Source organism: Myotis daubentonii, chromosome 1 (genome assembly GCF_963259705.1).
Source record: "Myotis daubentonii chromosome 1, mMyoDau2.1, whole genome shotgun sequence".
NCBI classification, from domain to species: Eukaryota; Metazoa; Chordata; class Mammalia; order Chiroptera; family Vespertilionidae; genus Myotis; species Myotis daubentonii.
In genome coordinates, this window is record NC_081840.1 from 8,840,267 (window position 1) to 8,861,394 (window position 21,128).

A 21,128-nucleotide genomic window follows, 5' to 3' on the forward strand; every position below is an offset into this window, starting at 1 on the left:
AACTACGGCCCGCGGGCCGGATCCGGCCTGTTCAGCTGTTCTATCCGGCCCGCGGAGCCGAAAGAGTGGAGGGTTCTCTTGCTCTCCCCTCCGCTCCTTCACCAGCAGCAGTGTTAACATGGCAACGTCGGGAAACACGGCCGCAGCTCCTTCTTCTGAGTCCAGTTTAAGAACCCATTGTGGCCCTCGAGTCAAAAAGTTTGCCCACCCCTGCCCTAGACACTTTTTTTTTTAAACTGATTTCAGAGAGCAAAGGAGAGGGAGAGAGAAATAGAAACATCAAAGATGAGAGAGAATCATCGATTGGCTACCGCCTGCACATCCCCTACTGGGGATCGAGCCTCCCACCTCCCCCCCGCAAAAAAAATGGGCATGTGCCCTGACTAGGAATCAAACCATGACCTCCTGGTTCATAGGTTGACACTCAACCACTGAGCCACACCATCTGGGTTAGACATTTCTTCTTGACTTGGGGCATTATAACAGCTTGACATTTCTATAAAGAGACTTCATGGTATTGTTCCCCTGACAATTTACAATGAAAAAGAGTATTAGTTGTCTTGGTGCAGTGTGGGTACCTGCACACCTGAGGACAGGTGTGCAGCATAGATGAGGGCTCCAGGCCCTTCCTTCCTTACTGGTGATCCCCGATGTCAGGGAGGGTGTGTGCCCCATGTGCACTGGATCGGCAGTGAGCACATCGTTGTCATCTGGCTATTGACTCAGAATAAACTTAGGTGCTTCTGTTTCTTCCTTTTCCAAGTGGAAGGGGGGATCCCAGGTATAGCTCTTGCCCACTCGACATCTAAACCCCCTCCACCTGGTAATAGCACCCAATTTTCCTTTGAGGGAACACCTTTCCCCACACTGAGTGCATGTGTTCCAGGTAGCGTTAGACCCACTACTGGCTCCAGGTTTGGACTTGTGACAGAGGCTTGCGAAGTCAAAACCCCACGTGGCCAAGTCATGAGCTCAGCGATGGGCATGTGACCTGAGCTGGCTACCAGAGCCCGAACACAGCCTTTGGCTGGAGCTCTAGCAACTGAGGCATTCCCTCTGGGCGGGTCAACTGGTAAGAGAAAAGCCTGGCGCTGCCAGGGCCATTTCTTGAGCGAGCCTGCCTTGAGAATGAAGACACGGCGGGGACTAGATGGAGAGAGAAAACCAAGTCCGAACGCTAACACGTGAGCCCTTGCATCCAGCCGTCGCTAAGGCGAATTCCACGCATGGACTCTTCAGTTATAAAAATAAATACTGTGGGCATGTAGTTTTTCTTAACTCTTGTGTTTGTTGGTTTAGTCTTATTGTTTGCTTTGAGCTGGGTCTCTGTTACTTGCAACCGAGAGTCTTGATGATAAATACGCTGAGTATAAGCTAAGTGCCCCCCAGTTTCATTGAACCCCGGAGTCCTGATGTCGGCCTTCACTTTGCCAACGTCAGAGCACCGAGAGCATTAAGTGAATGCGTTTCATTTTAAAAGGTAAATACTGAGAAACCTGCTCTGTGTTCCTAGCAATCTCCGCAGGACACATCAGTCTAAAATAGTCCTTCCCAACCTTTCCCACGTCGAGGCAAACACACAGAAAATTCTAGAAGTGTGTAAGGCACCATGGAGAGAGCACAGGTGATTGGCCCAAGGACTCAGGCATCCCAAGCCCCTCCCAGCCATCCCAAGAGCCAACCAATCCCCAGCCACACCTCTCTCCCAGGTGCCAGGTGCGTGGCGTTACTAGAGGAAGTAAAAGTGGAAGGCGAGGGGATGCGTTTTGGAGCAAACCCTCAAGTGAGTCTCCTCTTAACAAGCTGGTGACCTGCCGTTTCCGACAGTATGTTCTTTATGCTCCATACACGGGCTGGAGCTGAGTGCTTTTACATTGTTAGCATTGTTTTTCAAAATCGGTCTGCCAAGAGCCAGCTGTTTCTGCACAGTCAGGCTTTCTGGGGCGTGTGGCTCCAGCTTCGTGGGAAGGACCCTCGCTCGGCTGAGACTGCCTTTGCTCTCTGCAGCAGACCCAGACTTCCAGCCAAGAAACAAAGGGGCGGAAGGTCACCGGACTGGGGGCGGAGGGAGGAGTAGCCATACAGCCGAGCCAAAAGAATGCCATTATTCAAGAAATGATTGAAGAGTTTCTTCAAGACGGGCCAAAGGAGTCATTCTCTTTGAACTCTGGGGGGTTGAAGAATGCTGAGCGCCCAGTTTGCAGATTCTTCCATTGACCCATTGTGGTCAAACCAGGATAGAAGGATGAAAAAGAGCGACTTGGCTTTAGAAATCCAGGAGCTGGACTTTGGCGATGGTGGGTGCAGAGAATTGAAGGAAAGGCACCTTATTAACAGCTGCATCTCCCTGGTGACTTGGCACCTATCACCCAACTTCCATAGGCGGCCGACCCATCAACAAGCCAACAAGCATCGAACCTGCTGCTCCATGTGCCGCACAGGAGGGGAGGGAAGTGAGAGCGATACAGGCACGTAAGACATGAAGCTCTCGTGTGCCAGAAACACAGACACGCTTCTCATTAAGTCTAAGGTAGACGATAAGGGGCCAGCGGAGGAACAGGCCGAGTGTTTGGGGAACTCGATGTGGGGTGGGGAGAGAATTCCAATGGGCTTGGGGTGGGGTAATAGAGATCTAAGAAGGCCTCCAAGAAGAAACCGCATATGGCCTGGGTTGTTAAAGATGAGAAGAAAGAATGGCATTTCCTGTGTCTCAGATCCCAGAAGGGTCCCTGCTGGAGGAACAGGACTGTGTCCTAGCTGTGGGCTGAACTGTGTCCCCCAAATTCATATGTTGAAGTCAAATCCTGAGTACCTCAGAAGGTGATTACTTGGAGATAGTTAGACACCTTTGAAAAGGTAATTGAGTTGAAATGAGGTGAGTAGTTGGACTGGCATCCTCCTGAGACGAAGGAATTCGGACACAGAGATGCTTAGAGGAAAGACCATGGCAGACACCCTTCCACAAGCCTCGGAGAGAAGCCCGGAACAGCTCCCACCCCGCGACCCTCAGAAGATCCAGCTTCGCTGACACCTTCATCTCAGCTTCCAGCCTCCAGAACTGAGACAATGTGTGGACTTACACATTCCGTGTGCTCCCCAGCACCTCCCACACTGGAGACGGCCACCCAACCTCCCAGTGGGATGCGAACACCCTGTCCTCGCCCTGACCCCCATCTGGTCCCGGCACCGTGATTAGCGTGCGTGTGGCTCACGTGCCCGATTCTAGAACCACACACACTCTTCCCCAGATCAGGAGGGTCAGCAGCCTGCCTGGAACACTCTCCTGGGTCGTGGCCAGCCTGCCCTCCTCTTCACAGCTAAAAGCCACCAGCTCCCACGGTCTCCACCACTTTCTGTTTTATTAACCCTTTTGTGGCTCGCCTACCAGGGTCTGCCTCAGTGTTGTTTATTTTTCATCTTCAGAAGGCAGTAATGCTAGCAGCCAAATGTATTCGGCTTCCAGCTCTTTCTGGAGCTTGAGTGTGGGAAGACAGAGCTCTGACTGGAGAAAAGACGGAGTGTGGCATGTCCATGTGGCTGGGTTGGGGGGGGAGGTTAGAATTCCTGTAAAAGCGGAGTCTCGCTTGAAGACCTGAGGCCGAGGCCACAGCCCACTTTAAAAAGACACCTCCGTTGACTGCCCGGACTCCCCTTATCCTGACAATCACCAGCCTGACCACGCTGCTTAGAATCAATAAACATGTGCATGGGCAACAGGAGCAAAGATCTCGAAACCGCCAGTCTGAGGTCCTGTGTTGTTCACCTGTAGCCTCACCTTCCCTCACACCGGAGGAGTCTCTAAGCTAATCTGATGAATCGCCCCCCTCTGCGAAGCCCACAGCGGAGCCGTGACTTGCCCAAGGCCAGTCAGCTTCCAAATCCAGCCTGTCTTCTTGGGAATAAGGACCCAGAGACGGTGAGCAGGATCCCAGCTCTGCAAATGACCTCTAGGTGGCCTTGGGTAAATGACATCTCATCAGCCTTCCCAACTGACCTGTGACTGTCCCTTCTCTGTGTGGGCTGCCTTCATCTCATGGGCAGAACTAGTTGCTCCCATGATACTTAGTCCATGGTGGCCATGAGGTGGTCTCCATAAGAGTTGGCACCTCACCCCCTACACACACACACACACCCCATACCCTATGAGTCCTTGAGGGAGCTGTATCCCCACCTGGAGAAGGCAGTGTCAGCCGGCTTGGTCTAAGCTCACTCTCAACACTTGTTGGCCGCAGTAATAGCTTCGGGGGATCTATAGTCACCCCAGATTTTATCTTCAACTCCCCCTTGCCAGGAAAGATAAAATTTTACAGCTAAAACCCAATTCCAGTCCGGCAAGAGCTCAACTTTGTTCTTTTGAAACCAAAGAGTAGGACTAGGCGCCAGTGGCCTCAGACACTCCAGAGTTCTGAAAATATCAGTCTGGGAATTATGAGAAGTGCAAGCCAGTCATAAAAATTTAATTCACTTACCCAGAAAGTTCCCCAGAGGTTTACAGCTGTGTTGGCTGGGCTGGGTCACACCATTTGTTAGAATGTGGTGCCCAAAAGCCCCAGATCAAGGTTTCTTCCCTCTGTGCCAGTCTGCCCTTCCCAGAGGAACACCCTGAGCCACAGGCTCTGCCTGCAATGCCCACCCTCCCGACCTCAGCTAGATCTTCTGTCATCTGTCCCCAGGGAGAAGAGTTAGGCTGAAGGGAAGGTGGGTGTTAAGGTCGGAGCACAGCACGGGCTGTGGCCGACGTGGGAGCCATACTTGCTGGATGCCCTGCAGCTTGGCTGGGTTTCTTCTGACAACTCTCCTTGAACCCAGACCGTCCAATTCATCCACCTGCGATTTTATAAACATCATCCATGCAATCTATACACAAAATTAACAACGACCCTTAGAAAAAGCTCGAGTGTGAAAAGAAAGAAGTAACAGGGGAGAAGAGATCCGACCAAATAACTCCGAGGGCTCCTGGCAATGTCTGGTCTTCTCCCCCTTGTGCAGGAGGGATGATTCTAAAGCAAGGAGTCCTGACTGAGTCTTCAGACCACACTCGGCAACAAATACTGATCAAGCACCAGCGATGGCCAGGCTCTCGGGAGGCCGCAGACACAACGTGAGAGACGGACAGGCAATAAGCAAATCAGCCAATGAATGTATAAATAAGTGGAACAACAAGTCAATATTTCCTCTCTCTCTCTTTTTCTCCCTCTCTCTCTCCCCTTCCTCTCTCTCTTTAAAAATCAATAAATAAAAAAGAAAATTTTTTAAAAAGAAGGAAATCTTGCCATTTGCACCAAAATGGAGAGACCTTGAGGGCACTATGCTAAGTGAAATAAGTTAAAGACCATATGCTTTCATTTACATTAAACAAAATCATTATAACAACAAAACACAAACTCATAGGTACAGAGAACAGCATGGTGGTGGCCAGAGGAAGGGGGTCAGGTTTGGGGAAATGGGTAAAGGGGATCAAACAAACCCCAGTTATAAAACAAGTCAGGCATGGGATGTCATGTACAGCCCGGTGACTATAGTTAATAATACTATGTTGCATATTTGAAAGCTGCTGAGAGTATACCTTATAAGTTCTCATCACAAGAAAAGCTATTTTTCCATGTGTGGTGATGGATGTTAACTAGGGTTACTGTGCTGATGCTGTGTATACAAATATCAAATCATTATGCCATATACCTGATTGATGCTGATTTTACCTCAATATGAATTCATGAATTAATTGATTAAAAGATAGTTATCCCTCCGTGGTTCTCAAAGTGTGGTCCCCAGATCAGAAGCATTAGCATCCCTGGGAAATCCAGGCCCCACCCCAAATCTACTGAATCAGAAACTCTGGGGGGTGGGATCCACAACCTGAGTTTTCATTCTTCCCGGCGATGTTACGTAGGCTCGAGTTTGTGAGAATGAGGTCTGTGATGGAGAGTGACTGTGGGGTTACTATGGGCAGGCTGGGCAGGGATGGACTCTTTAGGGAGGTGACATCTAAACTAGGCTGAAACCTGAAAGCAGAGAATGAGACAGCAATGTGAAAGTCCAGGAGAGCGGTCCAGAGGGAACAGTAAGTGCAAAGGCCCTGGGGTAGGGAAGAGCCTGGCATGTTTGAGGAAGAGAAAGGAGGCCAGTGTAGCCTGTGAACAACAAAGAGCATTGGGACATCTTATGGGAGGGGCAGGGTCTGAAAGTCAGCAAGTCTACCCTCTGGTGGGTCTCTCCCATACGTGAACTGCGGATGCTGGGACAGTCACACAGCCCTTGCAAGTGTGCTCTAGAACGGGGAAAACAATGTGAGCCTGCCTACTGGGTCATTTGAGAATTCAGTGAGTTAGCGGATGTGAGAGATTGCGATAAGGGAGAGGCAGTGTTCAAGTGGGAATTATTACAATTAAGGGAGTCGTTTAAGGATGTAACCACAGAATCCAGCCTCCCACAGTGACAAGCCAACAGACCACAGGCCAGCGCCACCTGGTCCCTGGCCAACGCCGGCTCTCTGGAGCTAATTGACATTGAGATGATTCTTTAAAAAGGGTCTGTTAGGAGGTCTGAGGCGGGAAGTTTTCCAGAAAGGCCTGAGAGTGGAACTCGTTTGTTTTTTTTTTTTTCCTGGTTTTTTTTTTTTTTTTTTTTTTTTTGAGAGAGAGAGAGAGAGGAACAGAGGAAGGGAGGGAAGGAAAAAGGGAGAGAGAGACATCAACTTGTTGTTCCATTCATTCATGCATTCATTGGTTGATTCCTGTATGTGGCCTGACTGGGGATTGAACTTGGTGTATCGGGACAATGCTCTAACCCCCTGGTCGGCAAACTGCGGCTCGCGAGCCACATGCGGCTCTTTGGCCCCTTGAGTGTGGCTCTTCCACAAAATATCACGTGCAGGCACGCACGTACAGTGAGATTGAAATTTCGTGGCCCATGCGCAGAAGTCGGTATTTTGTGGCTCGCGAGCCGCACTTTGCCGACCACTGCTAACCAATTGAGATACCCGGCCAGGGCTAATAGTGGAACTCTTATGTTTCCACCCTACTGGTCACTCTAAGAGGATTCTTGGCTTCATACGAAGTTTGTGTTTTACTCCAGCTCCTTGCAGACCCTCCCAGGTGTTATAAAGGCAATGCCAGACTGCTCATGGGACCAGGCCACCTCTTATCATCAGATACACGCCGTCCACCGATGCCCTTTCCTAAAGGGACTCCGAAAAGGGCTCATCTCTGCCCCAAGCTTAAAGGAAGGCTCCGCCCAGGACTCTGAGGACATGGAAGTGATGCCATTACCAGGTGGCCCAGTCACCAGCCCCCGGAGCTTAGACTAAATGCAAAGTCCCTGCCTCCAGAAGCTCCTCCTCACCTGGTGGTAAGATTTTCACATCCCGAGTGGTCAGGGTGGGGGCAGCCTTGGAGACTACGGTCCAGCCCCTCGTGTATAGATGAGAAAACGGAGCCAGAGAGAGAAGGGACTGGAGCCACAACCACCCACTGAGCTGGCTGCGGTGCTAAGATTAGATCAAGACCCCAGTTCACTGGGCCCCTAAACAGGGAATCTTCTCCAAACAGATGTCAGCACACCACGCCCCCACTCCAAAACCAGCGCTCACAGGACGAAGCCCGAGCCATTGGCACGGCATTCCAAGCCCCCAGAGTCTAGCTCCTGCCAAGTTTCCTAGCACCCCCTCTCCCTCGATCCTCCCCGCCCCCAATCCAAGGCCGCGCTGCAGCCACGTCCTGGGCATCGTGAATGGGCAGGTGACCAATGGGCTCATGACCAAGGCTGGCCCTCAACAGCACTCCTCAATGTGCCGGGCAATTTCTTGCCTCCATGTCTTTGTCCACATTATCTCCTTGACCCAAAAAGCCCTTCCTCGCCTCCCACATAAAAATCCTACTCAAGGCTCCAAAATTCACACCGAGGCCATCCTATCCATTCCCAGAGCAGAATCCCCATTTCCGGCGGGCACTCCTACGGCACCTGGCAATACTGCTCTCGCCCCCCTTCACACTCTGGCTCGTGGGAGACTCTGGGGAGTTGTGTACATCCTCCCCTCCCCGACCCCACTCAGACCCACTCAGCTGCGAGATCCTGGGGGCAGCAACAGTCTCCTCCATCTTTAGAGCCCCTTCCAGCACTTGGCAGTATCTGACACAGAGGGGTGCTCGGTGAGTATCTGTTTAATCGCGTGACGCACAGATGGGTAACACCTGTCTCTGAGGAAGGTTTCCGCGGCCATGCCAGCCAGCGCCCGCAGAGAGCTTCCTGCCTGCTTCTGTTGCTGCCCCATCCCACTGGGCTAGAGCTAATGTATGTGTTGGGATGTTTCCTACCGTCCCACCCCGACTCTTGGCAAGAGAATGTGAACTCCCCAGGGCAGTAATGATGCCTGACTGATCCGTGTGCACAGCACAGACCCCAGCCCATACATGGTAAATGCAGCAATCAAGCCCATCCTATATAATAAAAGCCTAACGTGCAAATAGACCAAATGGCGGAATGACTAGTGGAATGACCAATCGCTATGATGTGCACTGATCACCAGGGGGCAGATGCTCAATGTAGGGGTTGCCCCCAGCCCACAGGCCCCAGGCCAGCCAAGGTGGGTGTCAGCGGAGGTCCCCCAGTCGCCCCACCGATTGCCCCACAAATCAGCCCTGATGGCCAGCCAGGCCTAGGGACCCTATCCATGCACAAATTTCGTGCACCGGGCCTCTAGTTAATAATAATAATAAACTAACCTATATGGACACCTAGGACAGAATCAATTTCTCTTGCTCATCGGAATCCTATATGTACAATTCACCATGTGCAGCTTTCCCAACAGCGAGCAAGACAGAAAGTTCCTGCTGGATAGAGATGTTAAATAAATAATCGCCAGCGTCTATTTATCACAGTTACGGGGCGTGCTCCAGAGAACACAGGACGGGATGCTCTGGTCACTGCTAATTGGCTCTGAGTTCATGGCTGGTCCCAGCAGCCCAGTCCCATGACGCTTCCTTTGGTCACAGTGGCCACCTCTCACCCTGCTCGCAGATGACTTACCTATCTCCCCAGCAGGAATGAAGCAGGTTTTCTTTGTGTGTGTATGTCTTTCCATTGTTTCATATACTCTCCCTCCAATTAGGACGCCCTGATTCCCCGGGGAGCTATTGAAAATGCCAAGTTCTTACTGGTTGCGGATGCAAAGTCTGTTCTGTCTGACCTCACTGATTCCTGGGGGATGTGTTAAGACCTGCAAAATATGTGGAGCTCATAAATCAACTCTGGCTGGGTTTCTGCAAATGTTCTAGCTTGAAGGAAAGTCAGACAGCACTGACAAGTCCCCGAGCCTCACTGCTTCCCGGGCCCCAGCCCGCCCGCGCCGGCCCCTGGAGCCTGTGGATGCCGGCGGCTGGGGCAGGCCCAGTGCTGGGTGTCCCCATCTCCCCTCTGGCCTGGCTCCGACAGCTGGAGGGGAACGGGAGGTCAGTCCTTGACATCCAGTCTGCTGTCTGGGGCCCTCTGGAGGGAAGGAATCCTGTGAATGTCCGTTCTTTGCCAGCCCCCAAGGAGATGGCCCAGGGACCCTTCCTCAAGCAGTTCCTCTCTTTCCAAGACAAACAGGAGCCTCAAGCCGGCTGTGGGGCGGGAGGGGGTGCCAATGGCATGTCATACAATTGAACGGCGCCCCCTGGAGTTGTGTAAGGAGCTGGCCCTGGCTGGAGGCAAATCCTTGGGAGCCAGTCCCTCCCATGGCAGGGAAACGAAGCCTGGCCTCATGGTGGGAAGAGCCCAGCGACCACGGATTTCCCCTCTGGCGCATCCCCAAGGGGAAAGGGCCGCAGAGGTGGGTCCCTGTAAAGCTCATCTGACCAGAAGGTTCCTCACAGGCATCAGCCTCTCGGCTACAGTGTAAATTCAGTTCAGTTCAGCGCTCACTGAGTGCCGTGGCGTGAGGACCCAGCTGGGCATGGGCACAGGTGGCGACCATGGCTCTGGGCCACAGGGCACACAAGGAACAAGGAGACCTTGGTCCCCTTTTGGCTCCCAGGGAGAGGTAGGGGTGCTTCCAGTGGGTAATGAGAGACGGAGTGTGGAAATGAGTGAAGACCCCCCTCTCACTTGCCCCCACTGTTCACTCACTCATCCATTCACTCATCCATTCACTCATCCATTCATTCATCCATTCATTCATCCATTCACTCATCCACTCATTCATCCATTCATTCATCCATTCATTCATTCAGGTGACAATTGCTCATTGAGAGCCCATGCTGCCAGGTGCCAGGTGCCTGCAGCCAAGGAAGCCTCTGTCCACTGCCCAACCCTCGACACCCACACCCTGATGAGAGCCCGTGGGCCCCTGCCTGCCATCTGTCACACACCTGGGGGCTGCCCGGAAGCTGTAGCCTTGCTGCCTCCAAGCAGGAGACCAGCTGGGGGCTGGTCTTCCGGGGGAGGTCATCTGATTCAGGAGGGGGGGGGCTCTCTGATGAGGGTTCAACCCAGCCCACCAGCACTTTCCCAGTCACAGCCAGCCGGGCCAGCGTGGTCTGGAGTCTGTCTTTCTGTCTGTCTGCATGTCCATGTGTCCAGAGAGGCTGGCAGCCGATGGGAGAAGAGAATGAATGGACCCGGACCCAGGTCACTCCTTGGCACTCCCAGAGCTAAGAGGGCCCCAGGGAGCCTGTGTGAGTGGGGTCAGAGTGGAGGAGGGGAGAAGGGTCAGCACATGGTCACAAACTAAAGGGCAGTCCCTCTCCTTCTCCCTCCCCCAACCTGCCCACCTGGGATAAGCAGCCAACAGCACCCCACTCTCAGGTGACTGGGCAGGGGTCCGTAGATGTAAGCAAGTAGATCGCTGCCCCCAACCGAAGGGGCTAGGGGCGTGACAGCAGCGATGGGTAAGGGGGTGCAGACTTGACCGTCAGACACACAGCAGACCCTTTGCTAAGCCCCCGAACAATCCCACAAGGTGTGTACTAGTATCCTAAGGGCTTAACGCCCTGAGCCAGGCACCTGTGCCGGGGTGGCATTGGAACCCCAACATGTCTGAATCTAAAGCCCATGCCCTTTTCACGGCATCATACTACCTCCCACTACATCCTGGACTAATAACCCACTCCCTCAGGTCCTCTGAGGAAATAAAGAGCCCCTTTCTTTCCCTAACAGCAGACAGTATCATTCGGGCCTACCAGAAGATATTTACATGTGGCTGTTGTCGACAGCATTAGCCATGATTCCTAGCTTATTGCTTGAATTAGTTTTATTGCTCTCATGCGCACACTCTCCATGACACTAATATTTTTTTACTTCATTTCATTGACTCCATTCCCAATAGCACAGATCGCTCTATGTCCGGCATCACACTGGGTGGGGTGGGAGCTGCAGGTGCCCTGAGGACACCGTCTACACGAGCAGATAAGAAGCGGGGACATCTTACCTGCTACCAGTGTAGGCACAGAACCTAAGCCAGCAACTCTGTCCTGGACTCACCAGTGGTGTGCTCACCCCACTTCCATCAGAAGGATGTTTGAAAAGAAATCTATGGAAACAGCCCAAGTGCCCATCAGTAGATGAGTGGATAAAAAAGCTGTGGTCCATTTACTCCATGGAATACTATGCAGCAGTAAAAAAGAAGGCTCTCTTACCCTTTGAGAGAGCACGCAGGGACTTAGAGAGTATTATGCTAAGCGAAATAAGCCAGTCAGAGAAAGACAAGTACCACGTGATCTCACTCAGATGTGGAATCTAAAGGACAAAATCAACTGATGAACAAAATCGATCCAGAGACATAGAAGCATAGAACAAACTTCGAAATCTCAGAGGGAAGGTGGGAGGTGGGGTTGGGTGGAGGGTAGGAAGAGATCAACTAAAGAACTTGTATGCATATATGCATAACCCAGGAACGCAGACAATAGGATGGTAAAGGCCTGAGGCAGGGGACTGGGGCAGGCTGGAAGAGGTCAATGGGGGTGGGAGGGGAAGGGGACATATGTAATACTTTCAACAATAAAGATTTAAAAAAAGAAAAAAGGAGAAAAGAAGTCTACTAGCCTTGAGGAGAAAAGAGAAGGTACAATCGCCCTCCTCTGTTTCAACACACTTGGAACCACTGAGCCTCTTTCAGAAGCACCAGAACATGCCCCTCCCACTAAACCAGCGGTTCTCAACATGTGGGTCGCGACCCCTTTGGCGGTCGAACGGCCCTTCCACAGGGGTCGCCTAAGACCATCCTGCATATCAGATATTTACATGACGATTCATAACAGTAGCAACATTACAGTTATGAAGTAGCAACGAAAATAATGTTATGGTTGGGGGTCACAACATGAGGAACTGTATTTAAAGGGCCAGAAGGCTGAGAACCACTGCGCTAAATGAAAACACACCTGGCTAACCAGTGCGAACGGGCTGCTCCCTGGCATCTGAGGCTGTTGACAACCTGGCAGGTCATGCCACCTCTGTCCTCCAGCAGGACTCTCTGGAGACCTGGCCATGCACCCACGTTAGCCAGACCTTCCAAAGCAGAGCTGAATTTTGTCCCGTCGAAAGTCCACACTTCTCCTCGCCTCTTGCAACACCACTTGTTTTCCACACACAACTGGCTAATTCCAGAGTGGAACATAATTAAAAGAAACACAACCAGACCAAGGAACATAAGGTGAGAGCCAAGAAAAATTTGTAGGTCATTGAGAAAATTGCCGTGCTGGGCACCGGGGAAGTGCCTACTACACAAAGGCCCCGAGGCTGGGCGTGCCCCAGGGCCAGTTCCCAAAGCAGCTCCAGCTGTGGGTGGGAGGGGCCCACAGCTGCAGAGCGGACACAGTCCTGGCAGAAGATGCCACTGAGCACAAGGCTGGTGGAAAGGCAAGTAGAGACAGACCACAACACGGAGCAATCCCCATGACAATGAGTTAACAGAAAACCCGGACTGTCTGGACACAATCGCTAGCTTCCCGACGGATTGGCAAGATTTAGAACAGGAGAACGTCTTGAGCTGGAGGGGACCTAGGAGCCGTCTGGTCTGGGGAATGCAAGCCTCCTGTGTGCATGCTCTGAACTTGCCTTGCAGTTGGATGAAGCCCGTGGGCCCTTCTCAGAACACTGCTTCTAATTATATACCATGAAATTCATAGGATTACAAAAGAAAACAGCGATACTGAAAGACAGTTATCAAAACACTAGAGGCCTGGTGCACGAATTCATGCACCAGAGGGGGGTCCCTCAGCCTGGCCTGTAGGATCGGACCGAAACTGGCTCTCCGACATCCCCCAAGGGGTCCCGGATTGCAAGAGGTTGCAGGACAGGCCGAGGGACTCCACCAGTCCACAATCGGGGCCAGGGAGGGACACGGGAGGTTGGCCAGCTGGGGAAGGACCACGGGAGGGCTCCAGGGCGTGTCTGGCCCATCTCGCTCAGTCCCAATTGGCTGGACCCCAGCAGCAAGCTAACCTACCAGTCGGAGCATCTGCCCCCTGGTGGTCAGTGCACATCATAGCAAGTGGTTGAGCAGCCTTAGCATATCATTAGCATATTACACTTTGATTGGTTGAACAGACGATTGGACAACCAGACACTTAGCATATTAGGCCTTTGTTATATAGGATATCTGTGATGTAATAACATATATGCTTCTTCATCAGTGCATTAAACAACATTGGCAGCAGGTCTACTATCTTCTACAACTTGCAGTAGGGGTAAATGAGAATGATATTTCAAAATAATATTTCATAATGTCAAATCTTCAAAATATTTCAGAAGAACTGCTGCAGCTGCAGTGTGATATATATATATATATATATATATATATATATATATATATATATATATATATATATCTGTATTTCTCCTGTTAATACTGTCCTAGGTACTGCTAAGAATCCTATAGCTTATTGCCTATATCCATTGAAGGTAATGCTAAGTTTCATTAAAAGTTAGTGCAGGAAAAAAAACATGAAAATAAATCATCAAAATTCTACCCACAGACCCTAGATTAAGACCCCTAATTTCCTACTATCCCTTCTTTCTGCAAATAATAAAATGTAGGCCAGAAATGTAGACCAAGTGACTTTTTAAATGTCATACAGCTAATACTTAGCAAACCTGGGATCAAAGCCCAGTTCTTACTGATGTCCTATCCTAAACTGATGCCTCAATTTAGGCTTAACATTTTTTTTCTTTTAGATTTTTTGTGTTTAAACAAAATACATTCTTTTTAACAAATTTAAACCATGTGGGAATTACGTTTAAAAATAAAGTTTCCACCTTTCTTAATACAGTCCTATCTAAGAATAGACAGATGGACTAGAGCAGTGGTCGGCAAACCGCGGCTCGCCAGCCACATGCGGCTCTTTGGCCCCTTGAGTGTGGCTCTTCCACAGAATACCACGTGCGGGCATGCACGTACAGTGCGAAAGTTGACTTAAAACTTTAAGTAAAGTTTATTAAGCTAATTTTAGGAAACGTGGTGGAGTGAAAGAAGATGTAGTGTCGAGGATTGAGAAAGGCATGTTGAGATGGTTTGGACATATAGAGAGGATGAACGGAAGGAGGTAGACGAAACAAGTACACAAGACGAGTTGGGAGGGGTCGACCTCAGCAAACGTACCTCAATCAGATTGAGGACGTTTTTAGCAAAGGCCAGCTTAGGAGTGTGGCTCTTCCTAAGCCTTAGGAGAACCCTAAGTAAGTTAATAACAATGTACCTACCTATATAGTTTAAGTTTAAAAAATTTGGCTCTCAAAAGAAATTTCAGTCGTTGTACTGTTGATATTTGGCTCTGTTGACTAATGAGTTTGCCGACCACGGGACTAAAGCCCTGATCCAAGTGGACCAGCAGCATGGCATCACCAGGGAGCTGGTGAGAAATGCGGACCGCAGGCCCTGCCCCAGACCTGCTGAGTCAGAATCTGCATTTCCCAGGTGCTGACTCATGGGCACATGATGGCCCAGAAGAGCAGCTCTGGATGATCCTGGGGATCCCCTCTCTGCTGAGATCTCCTTGGAAGTATAAATCCCTCCAACCCTTCATGCTGAAAAGTGACAAGAATTCAACCCTCCACCCTCTAAAAGGCAGGTGCTAGTCACTCTAATCCCCCGAGGAAAAAATAATAACAGAATAACAAGAGTCAGGGTTTGCAATAGGAGAATGCATCATGGGATGGTGAGATCTGAAATGATGAAAACAAAATCCTAACAACTGTGCTTAACCCTTTCCGCGCACCAGGCAGCCTCCATGCCGGGAGGCTCACGTGCATTATCTCATTTAATTCTCACAAATGTCTTATGGCAGTTGCTACAGCGATCCCTGTTTACAGATGGAAAAACGGAGTCTCAGAGAGGCTGCACCGCTTGCTCACCTTCCCAGCCAAGGATTAGAAAAGACCTGAAGGAAGAGGGGCCGCCTGAGTAGCGGGGCTGCACTTGAACAAGCTTACACCCGAGCAAGGCCAACTGCGCAGCCCCCACCTCCGTCCTGGGTCCCCTTTCCTCCCCAGCCCGCCCTGTTCCAAAGCCCTCAGCAGCTAAAGATCCCAGTAGCCGACCGGCTGCCTGCCTTTTCCTCCTGGTCTCATCCGGAGGACTTGGTCTCAAGTTACAGCCCAAGTCTGTTGAAAAGCAGAAGCAAAGCTTGCAGGGCCTGTGACATCATTGGCTGGGGTCTAAGTGTCCCTGTCCTTGTCTTACCTGTCCCTGCCTGGAACTACTTCCATTGTTTTGTTTCACAAGTTAAACAAACACAGGCTTGGCTGGTATTTCAAAGCAGAACCTGACTGATGTCTCCGTGAAGAGCTGAACAGGGCAAAACCCTGCAAGGTGGGTGTGTAGCAAGCTCAGTTTTAGGGCATTTTAAAGGTTTTCAAGAATTAGGCCTCCGCTCTTTTTCAGACCCTGCGGATCTTTCCACTGGTTAGCTTCTCCGGCCCCTCGCTGCCTCCTCCTCGAATCCTTCCCCCGCAGTATTGCTGCGTGATACTCCATGCAGACCCAGACCAGGCATTTTCACGTTACTGTGAGGTAGGCATTGTCGTACCCATTGTCCAGAGGAGAAAACTGAGACCCAGGTCTCACGGCTCAGAAGTAGCCCAACCAAGGGGAGAAGCAAGGCCTGTCTGACTCCTAGATTCTAGCCTTCTCCACTGAAGGTCGCCTCGCCTTTTCAGGAACCCGTCTGTGGTCACCTGGTATGTCAGCTGCTTGCTTTATGTCTGCTCTCCCTTCCTTGACAGTAAGCTCTGGAGAGAGCCCTGTGGCTGTGCCCAGACTCCCTGCCCCCTCAGTGCCCAGGCCAGAGGGTGGCACCAATGAGGTTCTCTACATACATTGGTTGAATAAAATATCTGTTGGCTTTCAGAGAAAAATAACTGAGAAGAAAGCCTCAGGCCAACAACCATCCGTCTTTCAAAAGGATCCACACGTGTTCCTTTCTGTCCACTTGGGCGCTTTGACCAATGAACAAACCCCAGGCCGCGAGAATAAAGACACCGCATTATCACCAGTGGCCAGAGAGTCCGGGCAGTCCCCAGGGCAGCGTGGCTCCAGTGAATGCACGGTGGTCATGAGATTTGCCATTGCCAAGTTGATTAGCAAGGACAGAACTAAGCATGTTCACCCAGAGGTGACAAATTGAGCCCCAAAAGAGATGAACAGTCAGAAACAAGTGGCATCCACATTCGGGGACCTACACCAAACGTCTCAGAGGTGGTGAGCTAGGAAAGGAGGGTTCCGGAATGGGGGTTCAGATCCAGGGTGCCCCAAGCCCTCGGCTCGGCTCACCCTGAGCCCTCAACACCGAGGCTGTTAATCCCACCCCACCCCGGTTCCGCCACGTCTTGCGGCTCAGAACCCCTTGTAGGCGTTCGATGTGGCCTTTGTCTGGGCCTTGGTTGTGTTCTAGGGGAGCAAGGCTTCCTTCCAGCAGCCCTCTCCTCCTTGCCAATTACACGTCCTTCCGGCTCTCCATCCTGAGAGCTGGTCTCCAGATCTGCCAAGGGCCCAGGACCCGGGAGGCACCCTGACTAGCCAGGAGTCCCACCACCCTTGTGGAGGGGGCCCTGGTGCTGGGCACCCGCCAGCCAAGAGGCCAGTTTTCTAAAGAACAGAAAGCTTTCCTGGCTCTTTAGGAGCAGCGTCTAGTCACCTTCCATGAGGAGCCCAGAACAGAAGTGGAGCAGCAAGCTCAGAGGCCCAAGGGACCCGGGTGCCAAGTCTGGTCCCGCCCACCCTGCAGAAACAGAACACGGACTAATTTGGGCACAAGGGAGGAAATTGCTTCCTTGAAGGTGGGTCCAAAACTCAGAAAAACACAGCCACAGTGAAAGGGGATGTCCATTTGCTTCTATAAACTCGTGTGTAGACTTTATAGACTTAGGTGAAGAAAGCAGGACATGGAGGGAACCAAGGAACAGGGTGCTACCTGGAAAGCAGTTTGCCAAGAAAATTAAACCTGAATTGGAGCAAGTCTCTGGATGTAACTCTTCCAGCTCAGAGGGAAGTGGTGGGAGAAAGGCACATGCCAAATGCCACCACAAGAATGCCATCGGCTACACCCCAAATGCAGGAAATTCTACAGGACGAACAACTCAGCCTCTTTCAAGTGGCAAAGGAAACAAAAAAGATTAAGAGGGAGTTAAGAGGGTTGTCAACCAAATGTAATTTGCAGACCTTGTTTGAATCTGATTCAGACCAACCAACAGAAAAAAGACATTTAGGGACAATCAGAGAAATTTGTACACTACCTAGATATTTAGTAAGAAAAAGGAACCACTGTTGATGTTTATAGGTTTATGACAGTACTGTGGCTATTTTTAAAAGAAACTTTATCACTGAGAGATACATTCTGAACACCAAATAGGTAAGTAGATAGATAGATAAGTAGGTAGATGAATTGGCTTTCAAGGAGAACCCCACTTTATTAGTTCAGTTAGATGATGGCTGGGATTTGCTTTAAAGAAATCCATGAGGTGAGGGCAAAGGAGAAATGAGGCTGGGTCTTTACTGACAATTACTGAAACGGGGCGATAAGGAGGTGTGTGTTCATGATGTTCTCTCTGCTTTTGTCTAGGCTCAACGTTTTACAGAACACAAATGTTAATGAAGAAGAAGAAGAAGAAGAAGAAGAAGAAGAAGAAGAAGAAGAAGAAGAAGAAGAAGGAGGAGGAGGAGGAGGAGGAGGAGGAGGAGGAGGAGGAGGAGGAGGAGGAGGAGGAGGAGGAGGAGGAGGAGGAGGGGAGGGAGGAGGAGGGGGGGAGGAGGAGGAAAAAGAAGAAGAAGAAGAAGAAGAACAACAACAACAACAACAACAACAACAACAACAGGAGAAGGCCCTGGTTGTTAGTGATGGCTCCAGTACTGATTGTCTGGGAGGATCTGAAAAACCTTTACTCCACTGGACTTCAGTTTCCTCATCCAGAGCCTGCATGGGTTCAAGTGCTGGCTTGGCCCCGTCTTCTCCACCTCTCTGAGCTTCGCGTCCTCAGCGTCCACGAGGAATAGCAGTCCTACCTCGTGAGGCGGTGGGGAGGGGGAGGTGTGCGTTCCTAGGAAGGGGCTGGTGCACAGCACTCTCCCAGTGCTCACGGTCATTACTGCTGCGCGGTCGTTTCTGCTGTTTACTCTCATTTCGAGGAGGAGGTGGAGGACACTCCTTTGGAGATCCGGTCCTCCTCTCAGAACACCGAAGTTTCGGAAACATTTTCCAACTTGTTCCGACCGGACACCGCGCATCCCATGGACCAGACCTGCGCTCTGGGAGGCACCAACGTTCTCTTTCTCTGGGCAGGGACCACAATGTCCCCTCTCGGGTCCTTCCCCCGTCTGGCCACCTCTGTGCCTTGCTCCCATGTGGCCGGTTCCCAGGCCCTCCTCCCTCACGACTCTCCCCAGCGGGAGCGGTGTTGGAGAGAGAGACTCCCTTCCCTGCCCCTCCCTTGTTCCTGCCCAGGAGGCCACCCCTCTCCGTGCCCAGACGGACCCTCTGTAAACCAGGAAACGGTGGGTGGGGTGAAGGGAAGTTAGAAAGAACTCTGGACTGATGAATGCATAATGCTGAACTTTCTGGAAATGGACGGGCCCAGTGCCAGTCCCCACTAGGGTTCCTAGATTGTATTTTCCTTACAAAAGGGCCATTATGAAGGCTCCACATCTCCCGTGTGACAGGTTTCGAGCTGTAAAACCGCATGCCATCCTAGGGACCAGAGATGAATAGGTTTCCCAGCCATGTCCTCATTCTCAAGGGCACTGGGGTCCTGGAAGAGGTCTGTGGGAGACAGGGTGACGTCGGGGAGCCCTGGGCACTTCCCAGCTGCCCCGCAGCAGGGACCGTGAGATGGCCCAAGACCTCAGCTAGAGCAGCCGCTCCTGGAAACCCAGAGCACTCCACCTGTCATCACACCCCTTCTCCACTTGAAGAGGTGCACGGGGCCGGGGCCCGCCTGGCCCCACAGGGAAGAGCTGCACCCCCATCCCAACCTCGCTTTCTCTTCACTTGCTTTTGGGATCATGTCTTTCTACAGAGGCAAGCGGCCTGCGGTGCAGTTAGGAGAGTGCAGACTGGTTGTCAGGACAGTGGGCCCCCATCTGACCTCTGTTGTCATCTAAGTCCTTGGAGTCCACATTCCCTTTTCTGTAAAGTGAAGACGCCAAAGTTAAGTTGTAAAGTCCCTTCCAGCTACCACGGCTGTGGTTCTGCTGCTTGTTGTAAGGAAGCGTGTTCCTATCTTCCCCACCAAAGCGTCAGCCCTGACTGGACTGGGCCTCACACTCTTTCCCTTTGCACAGTCATCTACAGCCCAAGTGACCATCAACCAGCTCTTCCTCCCTGACCCCGTCCCCCTGATACGCCACCTCTTGAGACCAGAGAAGTTTGGGTTCAGGTGTACCCAATTTTCCCTTGTAGCTCTGACGGACACATTTGCGTGTGATTTGCATGTATTCAAATATAAATGCACTCATTTGCATGGACATATAAAAGACATTACAAGATCACCACACAGCCTCTAACAGTTGGTTACAGTTCAACACTCCAGATGGGTCCAACAAAAATCTCTCTAAGCAGACCGATGTTCTCCTAAACTTTTGGGGTAACGGAAGGACATATTAGAACTTCACATTAATTTTTATCACATCCCTTAAATTTTTCTATTTCCTATGTATGCTCTATACTCCTCAAACCATCCTAGTAAAACAGAATATTTATATAACTTATAAATATGCTTAAAATGGGGCTCCAGGTACAAACAGGTTTTGTAGATGAGGTACATGGAGTCACCATCACTCCATTTCCCAAAGCTGGAGACAATTGCAAAGGTTCTGGTCTGACCACAGCCAAGTGACCAGGGAGGGTTCCAGGTAACTGCCAAGATGACCCTGGCCAACGGACTACCACAGCTCACCAGGGCACCCATCACACCACTCACCAGCTCCGTTGGGACCTCATCAAAACTCCTTCTCCCAGAGATCTACTCCTGCTACCAGCTCCCATCAGCAAGGCTCCTTTTGGCCAAAAGGGCATTGGTCCCCACTCAAGGAACCCACTTTCTTTCCAGAACAGGTGGCCTTGGCCCTCACGGCTTCTTTTACTCCAGGAGCATACATTCCGTTCACGGGCGAGGGGTGTTGGGAAGAAAGCGCTAGTCCTTTCTCGATCTCGTTCTGGGATTCACTTACTAAGTTTGACCAGTTGCATTTCTTATTGCACAGAGAACATATGAGCCTGGTCTTTAAGTAGATAGAGGATAAATAGATAATATCAAAAGATAGATGGAAAGATGATAAATAGGTAGATAAGTAGATAGATAGATAATAGATAGATAGATGATAGATAGATAATAGATAGATAGATAATAGATAGATAGGTGATAGATAGATAGATAGATAGATAGATAGATAGATAGATAGATAAGTAGGTAGATAGATGATAGATAGATAGATGATAGATAGATAGATAGATAGATAGATGAGTAGGTAGATACATTGACTTTCTAGATAACTGTCAATGACACAGCAAACTAAACTACTCCTCAGTGGGAGGGTTCCCAGAGACATGCTGCTAAGAGTGAAAAAACTATGTAGAAAGTAAGTCATTGTTTCACAGGTGCATGGAAGGGCAGCTAATAACCTGTCAGTGTGAACCTGCTGGATTAGGGCGTGGCCTTCGCCGGGC

At 50.7% G+C, this 21,128-nt stretch overlaps 1 protein-coding gene across 2 annotated transcripts in view; it reads right to left on the reverse strand.

Moving 5' to 3' along the window:
- FBLN5 (fibulin 5) overlaps positions 1–21,128 on the reverse strand; it is a 70,709-nt gene that overhangs the window by 39,736 nt on the left and 9,845 nt on the right. The gene's annotated exons all lie outside the window — the stretch shown is intronic.